This window comes from Rhipicephalus microplus, chromosome 1, assembly GCF_043290135.1.
Source record: "Rhipicephalus microplus isolate Deutch F79 chromosome 1, USDA_Rmic, whole genome shotgun sequence".
In the NCBI taxonomy this organism is placed as follows: domain Eukaryota; kingdom Metazoa; phylum Arthropoda; class Arachnida; order Ixodida; family Ixodidae; genus Rhipicephalus; species Rhipicephalus microplus.
In genome coordinates this window covers 131,199,186-131,219,552 of record NC_134700.1, presented here as the reverse complement: position 1 = coordinate 131,219,552, position 20,367 = coordinate 131,199,186, and positions in this window count along the sequence as shown.

Sequence of the window (20,367 nt, the reverse complement as noted above, 5' to 3'; positions counted from 1 at the left end):
CGTCGGAGTAAATTGGGCCTTTCATGACGCACTCGCCGCCGTTGCGCTAGCTCCACATGTACCAAATTTGGTATCATGGGAAGTGAATAGACGACGAAGGTAAATGACAATCCCAAACCTGATAATCATAGTATGCATTTCATCTAAAACATGACTACATGCTACGCTCATAGCGTTCTCACAGCCGTTTCACTAGTTCCACACATACCAAATTTGTTATTACGTGACGTGAATGGACGATGAATGTAAATGACACGTCTAAATATGATAATCGTGATATTAATTTCATTTAAAACATGACTACATGCTACACTCATAGCACGCTCGCGGCCGTTTCGCTAGCTCCATATATACCAAAGTTGGTATCAGGTGACGTTAATAGATGATGAAGGTAAATAAAACGTCCAAACATGATAATCATGAGATCGAAGTCATGTACGGCATAATTTACCTCCATCTCTTAACGCTGTGCTCATTTTAAAATGTCTTATTACTCTTCCTCATTCGTGATTCGCATATCATCGATTCCCACTGCACGTGGGATCTGCCAATTTTTCTTCGCTTCAAAAAGCGCATTATGCATTCAACTGCAAGATATTCGTTTCCGGACATCCGCTCTCTGAAGACACCGGGGATGGTAACATTTCCCAACAAAGCGTCAGAACGTGGTCGGCCCTCAGCACTGTGATTGCATTGCGGTGAGCAATTGCATTGCGGTGAGAAGAGCCACAAGCGCAGCTTAAAGGGGCCCTGCAACACTTTTTAAGCATGGTCAGAAAACGCTGCCGATAGGTAGTAGATGCTCCCGAGAACACGCGAGCCAAATAATACTGAACAGCATGCGGCCTGCAATTCACAATAATTTTATCAAAGTCCGCTAAAAACTGTTTTCTCTTCTCTCGAAAAATGACGGAAGACGCTCAGAAATCCCTCTTAGCAAGTCATCTATCAGCCACTGGCTGATTCGAACATGGCGCACCCTGTCGTTACAGAGATCACCGCGGAAAGCCGCGACTTGTACACGCGCGCGCGCGCGATCACACCTAGAAAGTTGCGCATTTGAAGAAAAAAAAGTGCTCAAGGTCACGAGGCGCGTGTCGAGTGTTTTCTTTGCCCTTGCCATCCCTCCCTGCTTGGATTCCAGCGCCTTTGTCGGGACGAGAGACGAGAGAGTGCAATTGTAGCCTATGGCAAATTTTGGTACCTCCACTTGCACTAGACGAATTCTTAAAAGTTTTGTGGCGTTAAATTCGTGAGGCAATAAGCTCTACCAGTGAATTAATTGCATGGTTACTTGAAAAAGGTGTTTCAGGGCCCCTTTAAAGGAGGGGAAATGGGCCTACCCGTACCCGTTATGACGACAGGAAACCGATGATCGCTTAAGAGATCGGAATAGATGCTATAATATGGGAAGCGCTGATGGCGGCAGCAAAGAATTGGTGCAGCTAGAAATTAAGAAATTCAAAGGCGTAAAATGAATTAAGCTCGCGCAGGGCACGATGGTTAGAGACTCTTGAAAAAGGTTTTCGTCTTTCATCGGATATAGAAAAGCTGATGACGTTGACAGTGAAGCAGCTTGTTTGTTTGTTGCCTGTAAGCAGTGGCGCATACGCACTTTGGGGAATCGGCCATAATAGCTTGAGTAGCCTACATGTGATACACTTATTGTAAGATTACTACAAAAAACTAAGCAAAAAACAATAGCAATTTATATTTCAAAAATAAAATACTAATAAAATGAAGACTGATGATGATATATGGTGTTTTTTGGCGCAAGGGCCATTTGATGGCCAAAGAGCGCCAGTTCATGAGACAGGAATGTGGACAATGGTTGTGATTAGCGGCTGTATAAGGGCCATAAAATTCCTCGCAGTAAAGCGGGTAAAAACATACAAGTAACAAAATCATGACCATGCCGTGAAAGGTGTGTGTGGTGTGAATAGGTGACAAAAGTTGGTGATAATGAAAAACGATGGTGGACATGTATGGCATTAGCACAAGTACCTCACACGTTAGTACCCTTGCGTGCAACGGCCGTGAGGCAAGTGCTTTCCTGTGTAGCCACCGCAGCAAAAACCTCTCTAGAGAGGTCGTGCTACGGTATGTCCGGGTATATGATATGAAAATTATGAATTTCCTTTAAAAACGCTAATAATGATTTGTGACTAAAAAGCGGTTCCCTGCCGACGAACATTGCAGGGTGTAAAGGTATATGTTGTCGGTAGGATAGTGGGAAGTGTTGTCTTCTTAGAGTATCTAAATGTTTACATTGAATTAAAACGTGAAGAACTGTTAATGCCTCACCACATTTATCACACAATGGTGGATCACCACCGGACAAAAGATGTGTGTGTGTCGTGTATATGTGTCCTATCCTGAGTCTTGTTAGTGTTACCTCTGTTAGACGTGATTTTGATACTGGTCGCCAATGGCCAAGGTGTGGCTTGATAACGTGAAGTTTGTTTTGTGTGTGTGTATCCCACTTGCTCTGCCAGTAGTCCCTGAGTTTTCGTTTGAGAGACGGCTTAAGATCAAGGGCCGGGATTGATGTCCGTGTAATGGCGGTGCTTTCGTGGGCGGATGCAGCAAGCTGATCCGCCATCACGTTGCCTTGAATCTCACGGTGCCCTGGCACCCAGCACACAACAACATGTCTGTTGAGTGTGTAGAGGGTGCATAAAATGGAGTAAAGTGAAACGAGGACAGGGTTTTTTTGTTTTTTAAGACTGTTCAGAGCCGTTACCACACTGAGGGAGTCTGTATAAATTACTGCTTATTGTATTTGTGATTGTTTGATGTGTTTAGCTGCCACAAGTATCGCGTAAGCTTCCGCTGTGAAGATACTTGTGCCTGGATGTAGAGGGCCAGCATCCGAAAAGGAAGGGCCAACAGCAGCCTAGGACACGGAGGAGTTAGACTTAGAGGCATCTGTAAAAAACTCAGGACGTGTGTATTTGTGTTGAAGTTCCAAGAAGTATGTACGAATATGGGCAATAGGCGCATGTTTAGTAACTTCTAAAAAAGACACATCGCAATCTATAGTCTGCCACTGCCACGGTGGCGGGTATGCTACAGGAGCCATTAAACTGTGTTCGAGTGACACTCCAGTGTCCTCAGCTAGACCCTTCAGGCGAACTGAGAAGGGCTGCCTCATTGAAGGCCTGTTTTGAAAAAGAATGGAGCTCGACAAGTCAGTAATAGTAGAGTATGAGGGGTGCCTCTTGTCTGCTTTCACCTTAAGGAAATATACAAAGGACATGTAGGTTCTTTGCAGATGAAGCGACCACTCATTTGACTCAACGTAAAGGCTTTCTACGGGGCTGGTGCGAAAAGCACCCGTAGAAAGGCGGATGCCCGAATGGTGCACGGGATCCAGCATCTTCAAAGCACTTTGAGTCGCTGACTGATAAACAATGGCCCCATAATCTAAGCGGGTGCGAATAAGGCTTCTATACAGGTTCATGAGGCATTTCCTGTCACTACCCCACGTAGTACGAGACAACACTTTTATAGCATTCATAGCTTTTAAACATTTTGTTTTTAAATACTTTATGTGGGGTACGAAGGTAATCTTGTTGTCCAAGATTAAGCCTAAGAATTTATGCTCGGCTTTGACGGACAGTTGTTGCCCGTTCAGTTGAATGTCGGGTTCCGAGTGCATGCCTCTCTTTCGAGAGAACAAGACACACGTGCTTTTTTGTGGGTTAAGTCGAAATCCGTTTTCATCTGCCCATTTGGAGATCTTATTTAAACCCAGCTGAACCTGCCGCTCACACATGGCCAAGTTGCATGACTTGAAGCCAAGCTGAACGTCGTCGACATATGTACAATAGAACATATTGCGGGGAATGGACAAGTGCAAGGAATTCATTTTAATAATAAAAAGTGTGCAACTAAGCACACCACCTTGTGGCACGCCTGTTTCCTGGACAAATGTTTGGGAGAGAATACTGCCCACACGGACACGGAATTTCCGATTGGACAAGTAACTCTCGATTATGGAAAGCATTCTACCGCGCACACCCAGGTGAGACAAGTCTCTTAATATGCCGAAACGCCATGTTGTGTCGTAGGCCTTCTCGATATCGAGAAACACAGAGAGTAAGTATTGTTTGTGGGCGAAAGCGTCTCGGATCTGTGCCTCGATACGCACCAGATGGTCGATGGTGGATCTACCCTCTCGAAACCCACATTGGTATGGGTCGAGCAATTTATTTGTTTCTAAGTAGTGGAGTAAGCGGCAATTAATCATTTTTTCAAATAGCTTGCAGAGGCAGCTTGTTAACGCTATAGGTCTGTAACTTGATACAATAGAGGGATCTTTTCCCTGCTTCAAAATTGGAATTATAACAGCCTCCTTCCAGGCGGAGGGGATCACACCCGAAAACCATATGCGATTATAAAGAGAGAGGAGGGTTTCTTTAGTTTCGGAGGGTAGTTCCTTCAGCATCGCGTACATTACGCTGTCAGATCCTGGGGTAGATGTATTACAGCAGCTGAGTGCTGTTCGCAGTTCTGCTAAGCAGAATGGTGCATTATATGCCTCATTTTTGGGGGATTTTCTTTCTAACTTTTGTTTTTCTATTCGTGCCTTGTAATTCTGGAAGGATTCGGAGTAGTGTGAGGAGCTCGATATGTGTTCGAAATGTGTGCCAAGAAAGTTGGCTTGATCCTCCAAGCTTTCCCCAAGGCTATTAACTAGTGGAAGAGAATACGTTTGTTGGCCCTTAATTTTCTTTATCTTATTCCACACTTTTCCCTCGTCTGTGTACGAGTTGATACTCGATATAAACTTTGTCCAGCGCTCTCGTCTAGCTTGTCGGCGCGTTCTCCTTGCCTGCGATTTGACCCGCTTGAAATTTTCCAGGTTTTCTGCTGTAGGGGAATCGCGAAGCAACGCCCATGCTTTGTTCTGAGTGGTCCGTGCTTTCCTGCATGCGTCGTTCCACCATGGGACTCGCCGTTTAGAACACATGCCACTCGTTTTGGCAATACATTTAGATGCAGCATCAAGTATAAAAGCTGTAAAATATGTGACAGCGTCATCTATGGTCAGGGCAGACAGCTCAGTCCATGTCATGTGTGTAAGAGTTCTATACCTTTCCCAATCAGCTGAGTCAATCTTCCATCGAGGAACCTGCGGGGGTAGTTGATCTTTGTTCGGCGCACTCAGGATGATTGGGAAGTGATCACTCCCATAAGGGTTTTTAAAAACGTTCCACTTAAAAACAGGTAAAAGGGACGGTGATGAAATGCTAAGATCTATGGAGGAGTATGTGTTGTTTGCAAGGCTAAAATACGTAGGCTCCTTCATATTTAAAAGAGATAACCTAGAAGAGAAAAGGAGCTGCTCAATGAGACGTCCTCGCGCATCACAGTGAGCATCGCCCCACAGGACATTGTGTGCATTAAAATCACCTAGAACCAGAAATGGCTCTGGGAGTTCATCTATTAATGATTCCAGATCACGTCTGTGTAGCTGTTGATGCGGTGGTATGTACACAGAACATATGGTAATGAGTTTGTTAAAAAGTACAGCTCGAATGGCCACTGCCTCCAGGGCCGTTTGGAGCTTCAAATGTTGGCATGCTATACTACGATCGACTATAATGGCTACACCGCCAGATGGTACGACAGGATCCTCCCGGTCTTTTCGGAAAATAATATATTGTCGTAGGAAGTACTTGTGCTTAGGAGTTAAGTGCGTTTCTTGCACACATAGCACTTTCGCATTAAAATTACACAGAAGTTCTTGGACGTCATCTAAATTTCTAAGTATTCCCCTTACGTTCCATTGTATGATGTTGTCCATAGTGGAAAAAAAGAAGGGAAAAGTGCTGTGTGCAAAGAAGACGGGGATTAACTCATTTTACAGGGCCTTTGTCAGGCCCTGTAATCGGCGTTCTGTCCTTTGTGGGGCGGTCGAGCGAAGCTCGCCGCTCCTTCGGCGCTTCCTGCGCCGTTTGGCTTGAACTGGTGTCCATAGCCTCTTGCGAGGCACTGGACACCCGCTCTAAAGAGCGATCTGTGCGTCGCTTAGACTTCGCCTCGGTCGACGAAGTCTTTGTCCCTACCGAGCTGGGGGTCGATGGAGCCCCCTTGGCCTCGCGATTGCCCTGGCTGCCGCCAGAGCTTGTCGAGGTCGCTGGTGTGGACAGGCTGAATTTGGGCAGGGCAGCGCTAGCTGCTCCCGCCGTAGGGGCTTGTGGCATTGGCCTCGGCACGCTAGGCGAGGTCCGGGCAAATGCCAAGGGCCTTTGTGGTGCCGCCCCTCGTTGCACCACTTCAGCGAAAGGTGTTTTCAGTGCCAATGTTAGTGAGACCCGTTGTCTTGCTTCCCTGAATGTTATATTTTCCTTTACTTTTATAGTTATTATTTCTTTTTCTTTTTTCCAGGCTGGGCACGCTCCGGAGTATGCGGGGTGACTACCTTCGCAGTTAGCACAGAGGACCTCATCATGACTACATTCATCAGCACTGTGGCCGGCTGTGCCACACTTAGCACAGATCAGCTGCCCTCGGCAGCACTGGGATGCATGACCAAATCGCTGGCATTTGAAACAACGCCTCCGGTTAGGAATGAAGGGTCGGACATGGAGTTTTATATAGCCAGTTTCGAGAGTCTCAGGTAAAGTGGTTGAGTTGAAGGTGAGTATTAAGTGCTTTGTTGCTATTTCGTTGTTGTTGCGTCTGATTATGATGCGCTGGACATGTATTACACCTTGGTGTTTCCATCCATCAAGAAGCTCTTCTTCACTCAGTGTCATCAAATCTTCGTCCGATACCACGCCCTTCACTGTATTCATTGTACGGTGTGCACTCACAGAGACGGGGATGTTACCAAAGGCTACGAGGTGCGAGAGTTTATTGTACTGTTCCTTGTCTTTTAATTCGAGAAGCAGATCTCCACTTGCCATCTTCGTGGCCTTATAACCGGTTCCAATGGTCTCTCTCAAGCACTTGGCCACAAGAAAGGGTGAGATTGCTTTAGCTTTTGTAGATTGTTCGCAGTGGAGGACATGGTATTTTGGGAAAGTTTCTCTGTTTTTCGACCAAAGTAGTGAAGTTGCGTCGGTGCGTACCCTTTTCGAGGCACGATCATTTAGAGAGGGGGTCGAGGATCCCATGGGAAAATGTGTATTTTTCGGTAACGGCGCCTACCACCCACCACGGAGTCCAACAAGGGGACGTGGCAGAGCATGTGAGCATGTCTGCGCAACGCCAGCAGTACGCAGTTACTATAACCCAATATGGTTTACCCTAGTTTGGATAGCCACACAAGGTTAACCCTTGCCGCCAGGAAAAATGGGAAGTAAAATGAAGTCAGGAGAAGACAGGAAAGATGTAAAGTGAGAACAAAAGACGAAGATATAGGGAGAGAGAGATAAGAAAAGGCGACTGCCGATTTCCCCTGGGTGGGTCAGCCCAGGGGTACCGTCTACGTGAAGCCGGGGCCAAAGAGGTGTGTTGCCTCTGCTGGGGGGCCTTAAAGGTCCAATCACCCAGCGTCAGCTCAACCCCCAGGATCCCCTTTTCCCCGGGCACGGCAAAGCCACGCACGGCTAGGCGTGGGAGGGAGTAGAAACTCCCCCGTTAGCTCGGGTCCGTGGTGTCGCTACACACCAAACGCCTACTTGCGCAGGCGCCCCTGCGGGGAATAAAATGAAGACTAATGAATAAAAGAAAAAAAGAGCTAAAACTGTGTCAAAAGACTGAAATTTTCAGTAGCTAGACCAGACATATGAGTTTACCTCACCAGATCAAAATCGAATGTATATCCACTATTCATTCACATTATCAATTATATCACACGTATTCGTCAAAAATATATTAAAGCAGGCGTTAATTTGATATGTTTTTATATTCTTCACTAAAACTGCAGGGTACATTGAATGCGTTTCAGCTGTTGGATCCACTTCTTCGTCACGCGGAAGCGACGCACCGCCGCTCGAGACAGAAGAAGAAGTGTATTTCTCAGCGTCGCGGCTGTCTTCCATTTCAAAGCTACGTCGGCGTTACAGGTTTTTAAACAAAGCAAGCCGCAATAATGCGTCGGAACGAATCGAGGAAACCCGACAAGAGTTCTTCCAGCTCAGAGGGAGGACATTCTCTCCGGAAGTTAAAGCAGCGTGGCGACGTAGCCACCGACCCGGCCGTTCCTGTCCCACCGCTTGACAACAAGGCAGGATCCAACAAGTCCAGTGTATACGGACGTCGTTCAAGTAAACGGCGGCCAAGCAGTACGGGGTCGTTCTGCTCTGTGCGATCTCGAATAGCACCAGTAGCCCAAGATTTGGAGCACTCTGCTCTCATAGCTGCCGCCGCCTCCGAGCTCGAGGTCGACGCCCGCAGAAGTTTGCTGAAGCGCCGAGTACGTGAGGCCCCGGGGAGCCCTACCGAGGAACCATCGGAAGACTCAACAACTAAGGACAGGGTGAGCATATCGAAAAACTTCTCAGTATGCGCCCCGGTGGCGCAGCGACTACGGCAACGTGCTGCTTTACCACGAGTGCGAGCGTTCAATCCCGACTACTGCAGGTGTACATCGATGGCCGCGTGATGTACAAAATCATGCGCACTCAGATTTTCTTCTATTTTAAAGAGACAATGAAGCGTCGCGCTAAAAAACTCCTATGATAGCATTATTTCAGAGGATAGTTGGGGCTAATAATGTTCGTAAAGTATATTAGTGAACGATAGAAAAACAGCTTTTGCAGAAAGACAGCCCAAAATCTTAACAAGCATAACATCGACGATTTTCAAGTTGTAAGAACTAAGGTGGCGCAGGCTTACGCAAGTATGAATGTGTAACGTCACTTTGGATTGGTGCGTGAAGTCTCAAGGTTATTCACTGTTTATGCACAAAACACTACACTCTAAAAACTGAGTATTTGGCGAGTGTTACTCCTACACAAGAATAATCATCTACTTCGAGTACTTTCCTCGCGTCATCACCACGGTTCCGCTAGTTTGTGGTCGCGAACGGCGCGCGCGTTATCAGTGCAATATAGCATCCTAGACAAGAAAGTGGCCAGCGCCGGGATTCGAAGAAAGAAATCGCGAGCAATTCAGATTATCATTCTTGCGTAACAGAAGCGCTCCCCGAATACTCGATTTTTTTACGTGTACAGTTCAACGGAGTTCATTGAAGCTGACTATTCAAGCAAATGGTTGCACGGTCAAGGAACCAGCGCATAACACCACAGCTCTCAACAACGACAATAATGGCATGATAGCCAGGCGATCCAGCCATGTTGTGATCCAGCAAGTGTTTCCTTTTTTCAGCGCAGCTTCTTGAAGGAAAGTCGCGAGTGAAGCACCGTCACGTCCAATGGGAATTCACGCGCCTTTTAGTGGAGACAGACGCAGGCTGACTCGTAAAACGAGCTATGCATAGGCGCTTGCCTGTCAAAATTTCTCGTCCCTTTTAGTCAAAGTCCTCCACGTCAAAGTCCTCCATGTTACACCTCTTGTCAGCGACCAACGAGCGTCATTAAGAATCTTTAGATGTCCGCGCGTTTATATTTCCCATCTGCTAACTAGGTCACTTTCTGCAGCTGCCAAAGGCCAGCGCGCTCTTACCATATGACCCCGCAAAAGCCGGCGCAGCACCCTCCCCCTCCAGCGGGACCGCTGAGAGCTTCCAGGCTGCCACAAGAAGTCAACATCCGCCGGACGGAATAGCATCTACGCAAGCCGAAGGTGCGCGCAGCCTTGCAGCAGCAGAGTTGCCGTGGAAGCGTCGCCAGCAAACACCCGAATCCTCGGCTCGGAAAGGTAACTGCGATTGAATCTTGTCTTGAATACCGGCACTAAGAGTGTTCAAACACGCGCCCCGCGGGCTGCGTGTTCATGGGGCACATGCGGGGACTAAATTTCGTCCCCACTGCCTGCTAGCCGAGGCGAGCTTAACACCCCTAACACACAGCCGAACGCGTTGTCATAGCGCTTGACCCATGCCTCCTTCGCATTACCACATTAATATTAATAAATGAGGTTCCATGTCCCGTTACAACATGGCTGTGAGAGATACCTTGATAAAGGGCTCTGAAACGTTCGACCACCTGGTGTTCTTTAAGGCGCACTGACATTGCACAGCAAGCGGCCTGTAGCGTTTCAAGTGCAACGAAATCCGCGGACAAGATAAAACACGCGACCTTCAGATCAACAGCCGAACGCCATAGCTACTGTTCGACCGAGGTGGTCCCGCACTGACACATTGAGCAGTGCCAGTAATAGTAGGAAGATACGGGCTAATTGGTGGCGGTCAAGTTCGAGCTTGAGCGAACGACTTTGTCTCATTTCATCGAGATTTCAGAAAGCACTGCTGGCTGTCGAATATGACGCACTTGGTGTCGCAACAGATGCGGCTTAAAAAGTCAGGCGCTAGTTAAGCAGGATACGAGAGACACCGTATAGTTATAGCCACCAAACGGCGGTACACGAACGGTGACGTGTTCTCTCTCCTGACCAGTTCCCGGAAATCAAATTTATTCAAATTCTTCAAAGTATGTCCGGGCATAATGCAGTTACGTTTATTACTTGTGCTCACGATTTATTCGTTGAAATAACTTCGATGATTGATGTCCAGGGATAATGCATAGTTTTATAGTTTGGAATATAAAGAAATTTTAAATGCGAAGAATTTCTCAGCGAACTTTGGCGACTTTGAGCGTATCTATCTATCTATCTATCTATCTATCTATCTATCGATCGATCGATCGATCTATCCATCTATCTATCTATCTATCTATCTATCTAGCCGCCTACCACTTTTAGCTCTCCTGGCCATTTCAATAATGGTATTGATACTAATCTCTGTATGGAATAACATGGCTGTATGAAGAACATATTGGACAAGACATAACATGAAAATCGTGATATTTATATCATGAATGCCGTGTTTCACATTTCATGGTCCTGCAGCTCCTGCAGCGGTTTCGTTCACATGGCATGTTGCAAAACTGGTATGCTATCTCATGATTGCATGGCGAACACAAGCGGCGGACCCTAACATGAGGGCACGGCCCCTGGACGCGACGGAATCACAGTATCGCTCCTGGCAAATCTTCCCGACCAAGCACACCTCTCGCTACTCCAACTTATAAATTCGATATGGGACGGTTCTCCGCTTCCAACGGAATGGACCACATCGGTCGTGACATTCATTCCCAAATCGGCAAAGTCCGTTAGTATTGAGGCACTGAGACCCATCTCACTTACGTCTTGCGCAGGCAAACTCATGAAAACCATGGTTCGCGAACGCCTTTCCGCCTACTTGGAGGCCAGGAGGACCTTTGCCGACACGATGTTTGGCTTTCGCCCGCATCTGTCGGCACAGGACGTCCTGCTCCAGCTTCAACACGATATCATAGAACCGACTACTATGCGCCATAACGACAAAGCCGTGCTCGCTCTCGATCTCCGCGGGGCGTTCGACAACGTCAAACACAGCACTATACTCACTAACTTGTCTACCACAAACTGCGGGCAGAAGACTTTCAACTACATTCGCGCCTTTCTATCACATCGCACCGCCTTCATTCGCCTTAATTCTACCGAACACGGCCCGTACTTATTAGGCACGCGGGGTACACCTCAAGGGGCAGTCCTGTCTCCTCTGCTTTTTAACCTGGCGATGATGAACCTCCCCTCTCTTCTAAGCGAGGTCGAGGGAATACAACACGCACTATATGCGGACGATATCACAATCTGGACCAACACCGGCTCCTTAGCGCAAATCGAAGAACGCTTGCAAAAGGCTGCCCTTCTGGTGGACACCTACGCAGGTTCATGCGGCCTGGAGTGCTCTCCAGCTAAATCGGCTCTTCTTTCAGTCTTTCCGCTACCGCCGCCTCAAATTTTTCTTCCGTCCGGCCCGTCCCGTCAGTGCAAAATATTCGGGTTCGTGGCCTTCACCTCACAACGTCCTTGGATCCAAAGGGCACTATAGCAGGCCTCAGACGCACCAGCGAACAGGTGAGCCACATGATACGGCGAGTTTCTACCAAGCGCGGCGGCCTCCGCGGGTCTCAGTCCCTCCGATTGGCCCACGCGTTTGTGACCAGTCGCGTCCTCTACGCCTTGCCTTACCTTCGCCTGCGTCGTCGACACGAGCACCAGCTGGACGTCCTTCTTCGTTCAGTATACAAACGCGCTCTGGACCTACCTATTGCAACTTCCAACAGCCGATTCGCGGCTCTGGGGGTACACAACACCTTTGCAGAAATGCGCGAAGCTCATCGCGTTAACCAAATCAATCGACTGTCGCAGACGCCTTCAGGGCGCCGTCTTCTACATAGACTTGGCCTTAACCCGATATCTGACCAAGAGCCTCTGCAGCCGGTACCAGAGCTCTGGTGTCAAAAGCTATGGGTGGAACCTCTACCCCGTAATATGAACCCCGACCTCCATCCTGGCCGTAGACTAGCACGCGCCGCGGCCCTTCATACGCGACACTCCGATCGTCCTGGTGTTTTCTACGTGGACGTCTCGGGTTCCTCCCCCTCGGGTCACTTCACGGCTGCAGTGATTACAGAAGGCAAACACGTCGATGGCCTCTTCTTTCGAGCAGACACAGTAACGCACGCTGAAGAGGTTGCCATAGCTTTGGCCGCCTCTCACCCTGCCTCACGCACCATCCTGGCGGACTCGCGCTCGTCCTGTTCTCAGTACCTTCGGGGTTCCATTGCACCGCTGGCGGCTAGCCTGCTACAGGCAGCCTCTTGGCGCTTTAACCCTCATCCCATTCGTATAGTCTGGACCCCAGGCCACTCGGGCCTGCCCGGCAACGAGACGGCAAATGCCGCTGCCCGCGCTTCTCCTGTCCGGGCCGTTGCCCCTCCATGTCCCGAGACGGAATCTGGCAATACCAACCTGACGCGCTTTCGCGAAATTTTGGCTTATTACCGGGCTTCGCGCCGCCTCTACCCGGACCCCGCACGCTGTTTGGAGAAAGCGGACGAACGACTGCTACGCCGCCTGCAGACCAACACCTTTATCAGTCCGGCGGTCGCCAGGCACTTTTTTCCGGAAATCAATGGCACCTGCTCGACCTGTCATGTCCTCGCCGACACATATCACGTCGTAGCATCGTGCCCAGTTAATCCCGTCTTTTTCTCATCCCCTTTTCCTATCCCAACTAGAGAGGCTTGGGAGGAGCACCTGCTCGGCCGTTCTACCTTGGCTGCACAACGCTCCTTGGTGGAGCGCGCACGGGCAGCTTCCAGCTCCACTGGCGTCCCGGAATAGGGTCTTGCCACTCTAGCACGCCGATGGGCCACGTCGGCACTCTCTAGTAGACTCTTTCTGAAATAAATGTTTTTTACCACCACCACTCTAACATAAAAATGATGACATGCGCGTCACGGAACAACATGACTACATGTCACGCTCTTGATGCGCTCGCGGCCGTTTCGCTATATACGAAACTCGGTATTACGCGACGCGAACGGACTACATAGGTAAATGACACATCCAAACATGATAATTAGGACTTGCGCGTCAGGTGACAAGACTACATGCCACACTCGTGATGCACTGGCAGCAGTTCCACTAGTTTCACATGTGCCAAATTTTGTATTACGCGACGTCTCTGGATGACGAAGGCATGTGACTGGCGCGATCATGATAATCATGAGATGCGTGTCATGTGAGAACATGACTACATAGGCGCCAATACATTTCGACGTGACGCGGAGCGAGTGCTCACCGGCGTTCATTTCGTCGGGTCACGGTGGCCTTGCCACGCCAGGCGCCAGTCCTGCCATATACACTCAGGCGCACACCGCGCTGCGTTGCTTTGACGCATGTGCGTTTCAGCGCGTCCGGCGTCCCTTCGTCACGAAGCAGAGCGAGACGCAGTGTTGTCTGGCTAACGCTTCGGCGTGAAATGCAGCATGTCGCTTTTTGCGCCGTCGGGCCGCGCCGACGGACGCTGGTCGCGCCTGGGGTCAGACGATAAGTGCTCGCGTTTTGCTAACGTAGCGTCACTGTGCCCAGCGTGCGCGCGCGTCAACGCTACATTAGAGTGCATTGGGCACTTCATGATATACTTGCGGCCCTTTTACTAACTGCACATATACCAAATTTGGTGTTACGTGGCGAAGATGAATGACGAAAGTATAAAACTGGTACAAACATGATAATCCTGACACGCGTGTCGTATCAGAACATCACAACATACCACTTGCATAGAGAGCTAGTGGCCGTTTCACTCGCTCCATATGTACTACATTTTGGCATCAAGTGACGCGAATATATGACGAAAGTAAACGATACATCCAAACATAATAATCATGACACGGAAGTCGTGTACGGCATCATTTGCCTCCACCTCGTAACATTGAGGTGATTTTAAAGTGGCATATCAACCATCCTCATTCGTGCTTCGCATATGATCGATTCCCACTGTACGTGGGTTCTGCCAATTTTTTGCAGTGCGGATTCTTATGTCTGGCGTTATAGGCACTGTTCAGTCGAGTTTTACGGAATGACTGCCGCGCGAAAGTACATAGCCTTGCGGATAAACTGCTCAAGCCTTGCACCGTGCTTGAGCAGTGCCCACATGACGTGATTCTTGGTCTCGACTTTCTCTCTGCGCGCTCCGCCCTTATCGACTGCTCAACGGGTCTTCTTCAGTTGGAACTGCCTGTTGACGCCGCTATTGCCCGTGATGCTCAAAGCCGCCTTTGTTCCACCGAGTTCTTGCATCTTCCGCTGCAAGCCGCGACTTACGTGCAGCTCGTGTGTGATCCGCCTGGGCGCGATGGTGAATGTGTCGTTCCACCTATTACCGACGTTGTGCTAAAGCATTCCATTGCTGTCCCGCACACCGTGGTGAGAGTACGTCACAACCAGACCTATCTATCTCTTTTGAACTTTGGTTTCTCCACGCACGTGCTGCCTGCTGGTATTAAACTAGGCGTCATATCGTCTTTGCAAGAGTGCGATATTTCTGAACTGTCGGCTCAGCAACCTACTCCGCACGTCAACTCGCTCACTGCGCCCAACCTGGCAGGCATTGACATTGCCAAAATGATAGCGCCAGATCTTTCGTCCTCCGAAGCACAAGACCTCCACCATCTGTTGACATCCTATGCGGACATAATCGACCTTGACAACCGCCTTTTAGGCCAGACATCAGTTGTGACCCATCACATCAACACTGGCAATGCCAACCAAACTTATCGCCGCCCTTACCGTGTCTCCACTGCCGAACGCTCTGTCATCAAGAAAGAGGTCGAGAAAATGCTCGCCAAAGGCATCGTCGAACACTCATCTAGTCCGTGGGCATCCCCGGTCGTGCTTGTCAAGAAGAAGGACGACACATGGCGGTTTTGTGTCGACTATAGACAACTCAACAAGGTCACTAAGAAGGACGTTTACCCCTTACCAAGAATAGATCACGCCCTTGACTGCCTTCATAGCGCAAAGTTTTTCTCGTCCATTGACCTTCGATCTGGTTATTGGCAGATCGCTGTTGACCCACGGTACCGAGAAAAAACAGCATTTGCAACCCCCGATGGGTTATACCAATTTAAAGCAATGCCGTTTGGGCTTTGTAATGCGCCGGCCACCTTTGAGCGCATGATGGATTCCCTTCTGCGCGGCTTCAAATGTTCCACTTGCTTACGCTACTTAGATGATATAATTGTTTTTTCACCGACGTTCGGAAGCCATCTTGAGCGATTGTCCAGTATTCTTCAATTATTCCGCAACGCTGGTCTCCAGCTAAACTCCTCGAAATGCCGTTTCGGCCGTCGCGAAATAACTGTACTTGGTCACCTCGTTAACGCATTTGGGGTACAGCGCGATCCGGACAAAATTTGCGCAGTGATCCAATTTCATGTACCCTCTTCTCCTAAAGATGCGGTGAGCTTCCTTGGTTTGTGCTCCTATTTTCGCCGCTTCATCCGGAATTTCGCCAATATTGCGCGGCCTCTCACCGAGCTTCTTAAAAAGACATCCCATTTATTTGGAATTCGCCTCAAAGTGCTGCATTTTCGGCGCTCATTGCAGCCCTCATGACTACGCCAATGTTAGCCCACTTCGATCAGACTGCCCCGACAGAAGTTCGTACGGACGCGAGTGGCCACGGAATTAGTGCTGTTTTAGCTCAGCGTCAGCATGGACGTGACTGTGTCATCGCCTACGCTAGCCGCCTTTTATCCCTTGCCGAGAGGAACTATTCCATCGCCGAAAAAGAGTGTCTTGCTCTTGTTTGGGCTGTCACTGAATTTCGCCCGTACCTGTTCGGCTGCAGTTTTACAGTTGTAACTGATCATCATGCACTCTGGTGGCTTTCCTCGCTCAAGTATCCCACGGGACGTCTCGGTCGTTGGTCTCTGCGCCTCCAAGAATACACCTTCTCAGTCGTGTATAAATCTGGTCACCTCCATCAAGACGCCGACTGCCTGTCACGGTATCCAGTGGATCCACCAGACGCCACAGAGAACTACTGAGGCTAGCGTCTAATCAATATCGGACTTTCTTGATATCGCTTCTGAGCAACGCCGCGACCCGCATTTACTTCTCATCATAGAAAGCCTGAGTTCCACTACTCCACCCACTTCTCTGAACTTGTATTTCCTTCATGAAGGTGTTCTCTACCGCCACAACATGTGCCCTAATGGTCCTGACCGCCTTCTCGTCGTGCCTTCCCATTTGCGTGTAGATGTTCTCCGACAGCTTCACGATGAACCTGCCGCTGGTCGCTTGGGAGTCACCCGCACTTATGATCGCGTCCGGCGCTGTTTTTTCTGGCCACGCCTATATCACTCTGTGCAAAAGTATGTCGCCAGCTGCGACCTTTGTCAACGTCGAAAACGACCAACATCGCTTCCAGCTGGCCTTCTTAACCCTATTGAGATTCCTGCTGAACCATTCTACCTTGTAGGGCTCGACCTTCTCGGGCCGTTTCCCACTTCTGCATCCGGAAACAAATGGGTTGCCGTGACGACCGACTACGCGAAACGTTACGCAATCACCCGCGCTCTTCCAACCAGCTGCGCTACCGATGTCACCTCACTTACGAGATACAGCGAGTCGTCGACGAAGCGCACTCAATGCCACCACCATCTACTGTTGTGCACGTCGTAGGACTGAAGCCTTTTGTGTCACCCAAAACTCCCCTTTTGTGACAAACGCCGGGTCGGCGCTTTAACGCCGCGGGGTAGTGCCACAAGGCAGTAGTGGGATTGGGGCATAAAGCAGTAGAGGGTCTCTGCCTGAAAGAAAAGACTACGAAGTGAATAGAGACTGGTCCCAGCCCACCAGTGTGCCAGGCATTGTCGTCGCATGAAAACGTCGTAAATATCTGCAAATATACATTTCCTTGTAAGAATGTATCACTAGTCATAACTTTAAAATCATGACATGTATGTCATGATTTACATTTCATGGTCCTACAGCTCTTGCGGTAATTTCGTTCACATAGCATGTTGCAACACTGGTATGGTATGACATGATTGCATGCCGAACACAAGCAACAGACCCTAACATAAAAATCATGACATTCGTGTGATGTAACACATGACTACATGCCACGCTAATCGCGGCCGTTTCGCCGGCGTCACATATACCAAATTAAGTATTACCGTACGTGAATGAATGACGAAGATATGTGACTTGTGCAAACATAATATTCATGAGATTCGTGTCATGTAACAACATGACTACATGCTACGCTCATGATGCGCTCGCAGCCGTTCCGCTAGCTTTACATGTACCAAACTCGGTATTACGCGACGCGAACGGATGACAGGTTAATGATACATGCAAATGTAATAATCACGATATGCGTGTCATGTAACAACATGACTACATGCCACACTGATGATGCGCTCAAGGTCTTTTCGTTAGCTTCACATATGCCAAATTTCATAATACGTGACGTCATTGATCGACGAAGTATGTGACTGGTGCAAAGATGATAATCATAAGATACGTGTCATGTGAAGACATGGCTATATGCCACAGTCAAGACGCCAGTACATTTCCACGTGACGCGGTGCGCGTGCTCGCCGTCGTTCAATTCGTTACGTCACGCTGGCGTCGCCATGCCAGGCACCGGTCTTGCCATATAGTCGCAGGCGCAAGCCGCGGTGCGTTCCTTTGACGCTTGCGCATTTCAGCGCATCCGGCGTCCCTCCATCACGAAAAGTGGGAGACGCAGTGTTGTCTGGGTAACGCATCAGCTCGAAATGCAGTATGTCGCGTTTCGGGCCGGTTGCCGACGGACGCTGGCCGTGCCGGTCACGCCTAGCGTTAGACTAGAGTGCTCGCGTTTTGCTAACTCAGCGTCGCTGTGAACAGCGTGCCCGCGCGACAACGCTCCATTGGAGTATATTGGGCCCTTCGTGATGCGCTCGCGGCCGCTTTGCTAGGTCCACATATACAAAATTTGGAGTTACGTGACGTCAATGAATGGCGATATATATGACTGGCACGAACATGATAATACTGACGCGCGTGTTATGTAGGAAGATCACAACATACTACGCTCATAGCGTGCTCGCAGGCGTTTCGCCAGCTCCACATAAACTAAATTTAGTATCACGTTACGCGAATAGATGACGAACGTAAGCGACACATCCAAACATGATAATCATCACACCGAAGTCATGTACGGCATCATTTGCTTCCACCTCGTAACATTGTGCTGATTTTAAAGTGATATATATCAACCTTTCTCATTCGTGCTTCGCATATCATCGATTCCTACTGTACATGGGATCTGCCATTTTTTTTCTTTCTTGCTTTGTCATATATATATAGATAGGTAGAAACATACGGTACAAGACATCGACGCCTTCGGAACATCCAGCCGAGAGTGTCCATATAATTTCTATCGTAATAAAAGAAATGACACCTTATATTGACCCCCTGGGATCGCAGCCCAAGGGAACACTTTTTTTGTCTTTGTACTGCTCGTGTTTTTATTGATGTTATTCTTCATTACTGCCAGTTCACTGTACTTACCGGTGCTCTAGAGTGGGACTTTCTAGAGTGGGACTTACTATCTTCTTCGGCCACCATATGTTCTAGAGAACGGGTTTTGCACCTTAATAATACGTACTTTAATTTCATAATTACGTGCGCGGGCTTCCGCTTCAATTCAATACGTGTGGCTAGTCAGAAGCGGGGCGTCGACTGAGAAAATGGTATTGGATTAGCTTCAAGCGCACCCCCCCCCCCCCCCCCCGTGGAACGAGCTATGAAGAATCTGCCCTATTGTTCCCTCTTTGGGTGCATAGGCAGTAAGAGTGCACGCGTGCCGCTCCTCTGAGCCCGGCCGTGCCCGAAGTAGCTAATGAAAGTTTCCTACGATTTGAGCGAAACGGAAGGAACGTGCGCGTAGCGTCAATTAAAAGGAAACCCTTTGCTACAAAAACCCCGCACTGACTGCTTGCATTATGAATGATTAGACGACAGCCAGTCAGCGACACTTTTCTCTATTGTTCACTCAATAATTATTATTCAACTCAATGGTACAGCGAAGGACGAGGTCGAGGCGTTGGCTTCCCTGGGAGGCCCAGAGGAGCATTGCAGTCGGAGCGAGGAAACCAATGACGGCCTGGATACTCTGCTGCCCCCGCCGCCGCACAACAGCAGTCATTCGTACAGCCTAGCTCGGCACCTGCCGTTCTTGTCAGACGTTACCAAGACGGTACAACCGAAAGCCAGGAAAGCAGTAAGAAAAACTTTTTATATGCCCTCGTGCTTTTACTGAAATTATACGCAAATGCACGCTGCATAAATGATCCTTCTCAGTAAGCCTAACGTAAGCCCTGCCACCTCAGCCGATCGTCTGTTCGGCCAATGGGCAGAGAACGCTATTCCCACCATGAAGCCTTGAGGTATACTCTGGAATAGCAAGAAAGGCAAGCTGCCATGATAATACGATACGTTTGGTTTTATGGCAAAATACCCAGTAACGTTCATACAGCGCCCGGACACGGTAATAGACATGGTTCTTATGGAACACGAGCAAGTACTTGTAGGAGATAAAAGACAGCCTATGACTACTTGTATTTGATGCCATGAATGACCTAGCTGTTTTTAATGCACGAAAAAGTGGGCTACTTAACCATACAGTATAAGGAGCTGCTGCAGGCGTTCATTATGCATCAACGCTCTGTAGCAGTTATAGGAAGAGTTCAAATTAAAAGTCATCATCTAGAACAAAGCTGTTTAGTTTTGAATACAATCTTTAAAATAGATACTTGCTTTGCGATTTCCGCGTGATTCAAACCAGTGCTTGAAAATGGAACACAACGTATAACACGGAGCCTGTCAATGTCTGTGAAAAAAATAAGACACAATTTCGAACATTATACATTGCCGATTTTTCTGCCAACATATATT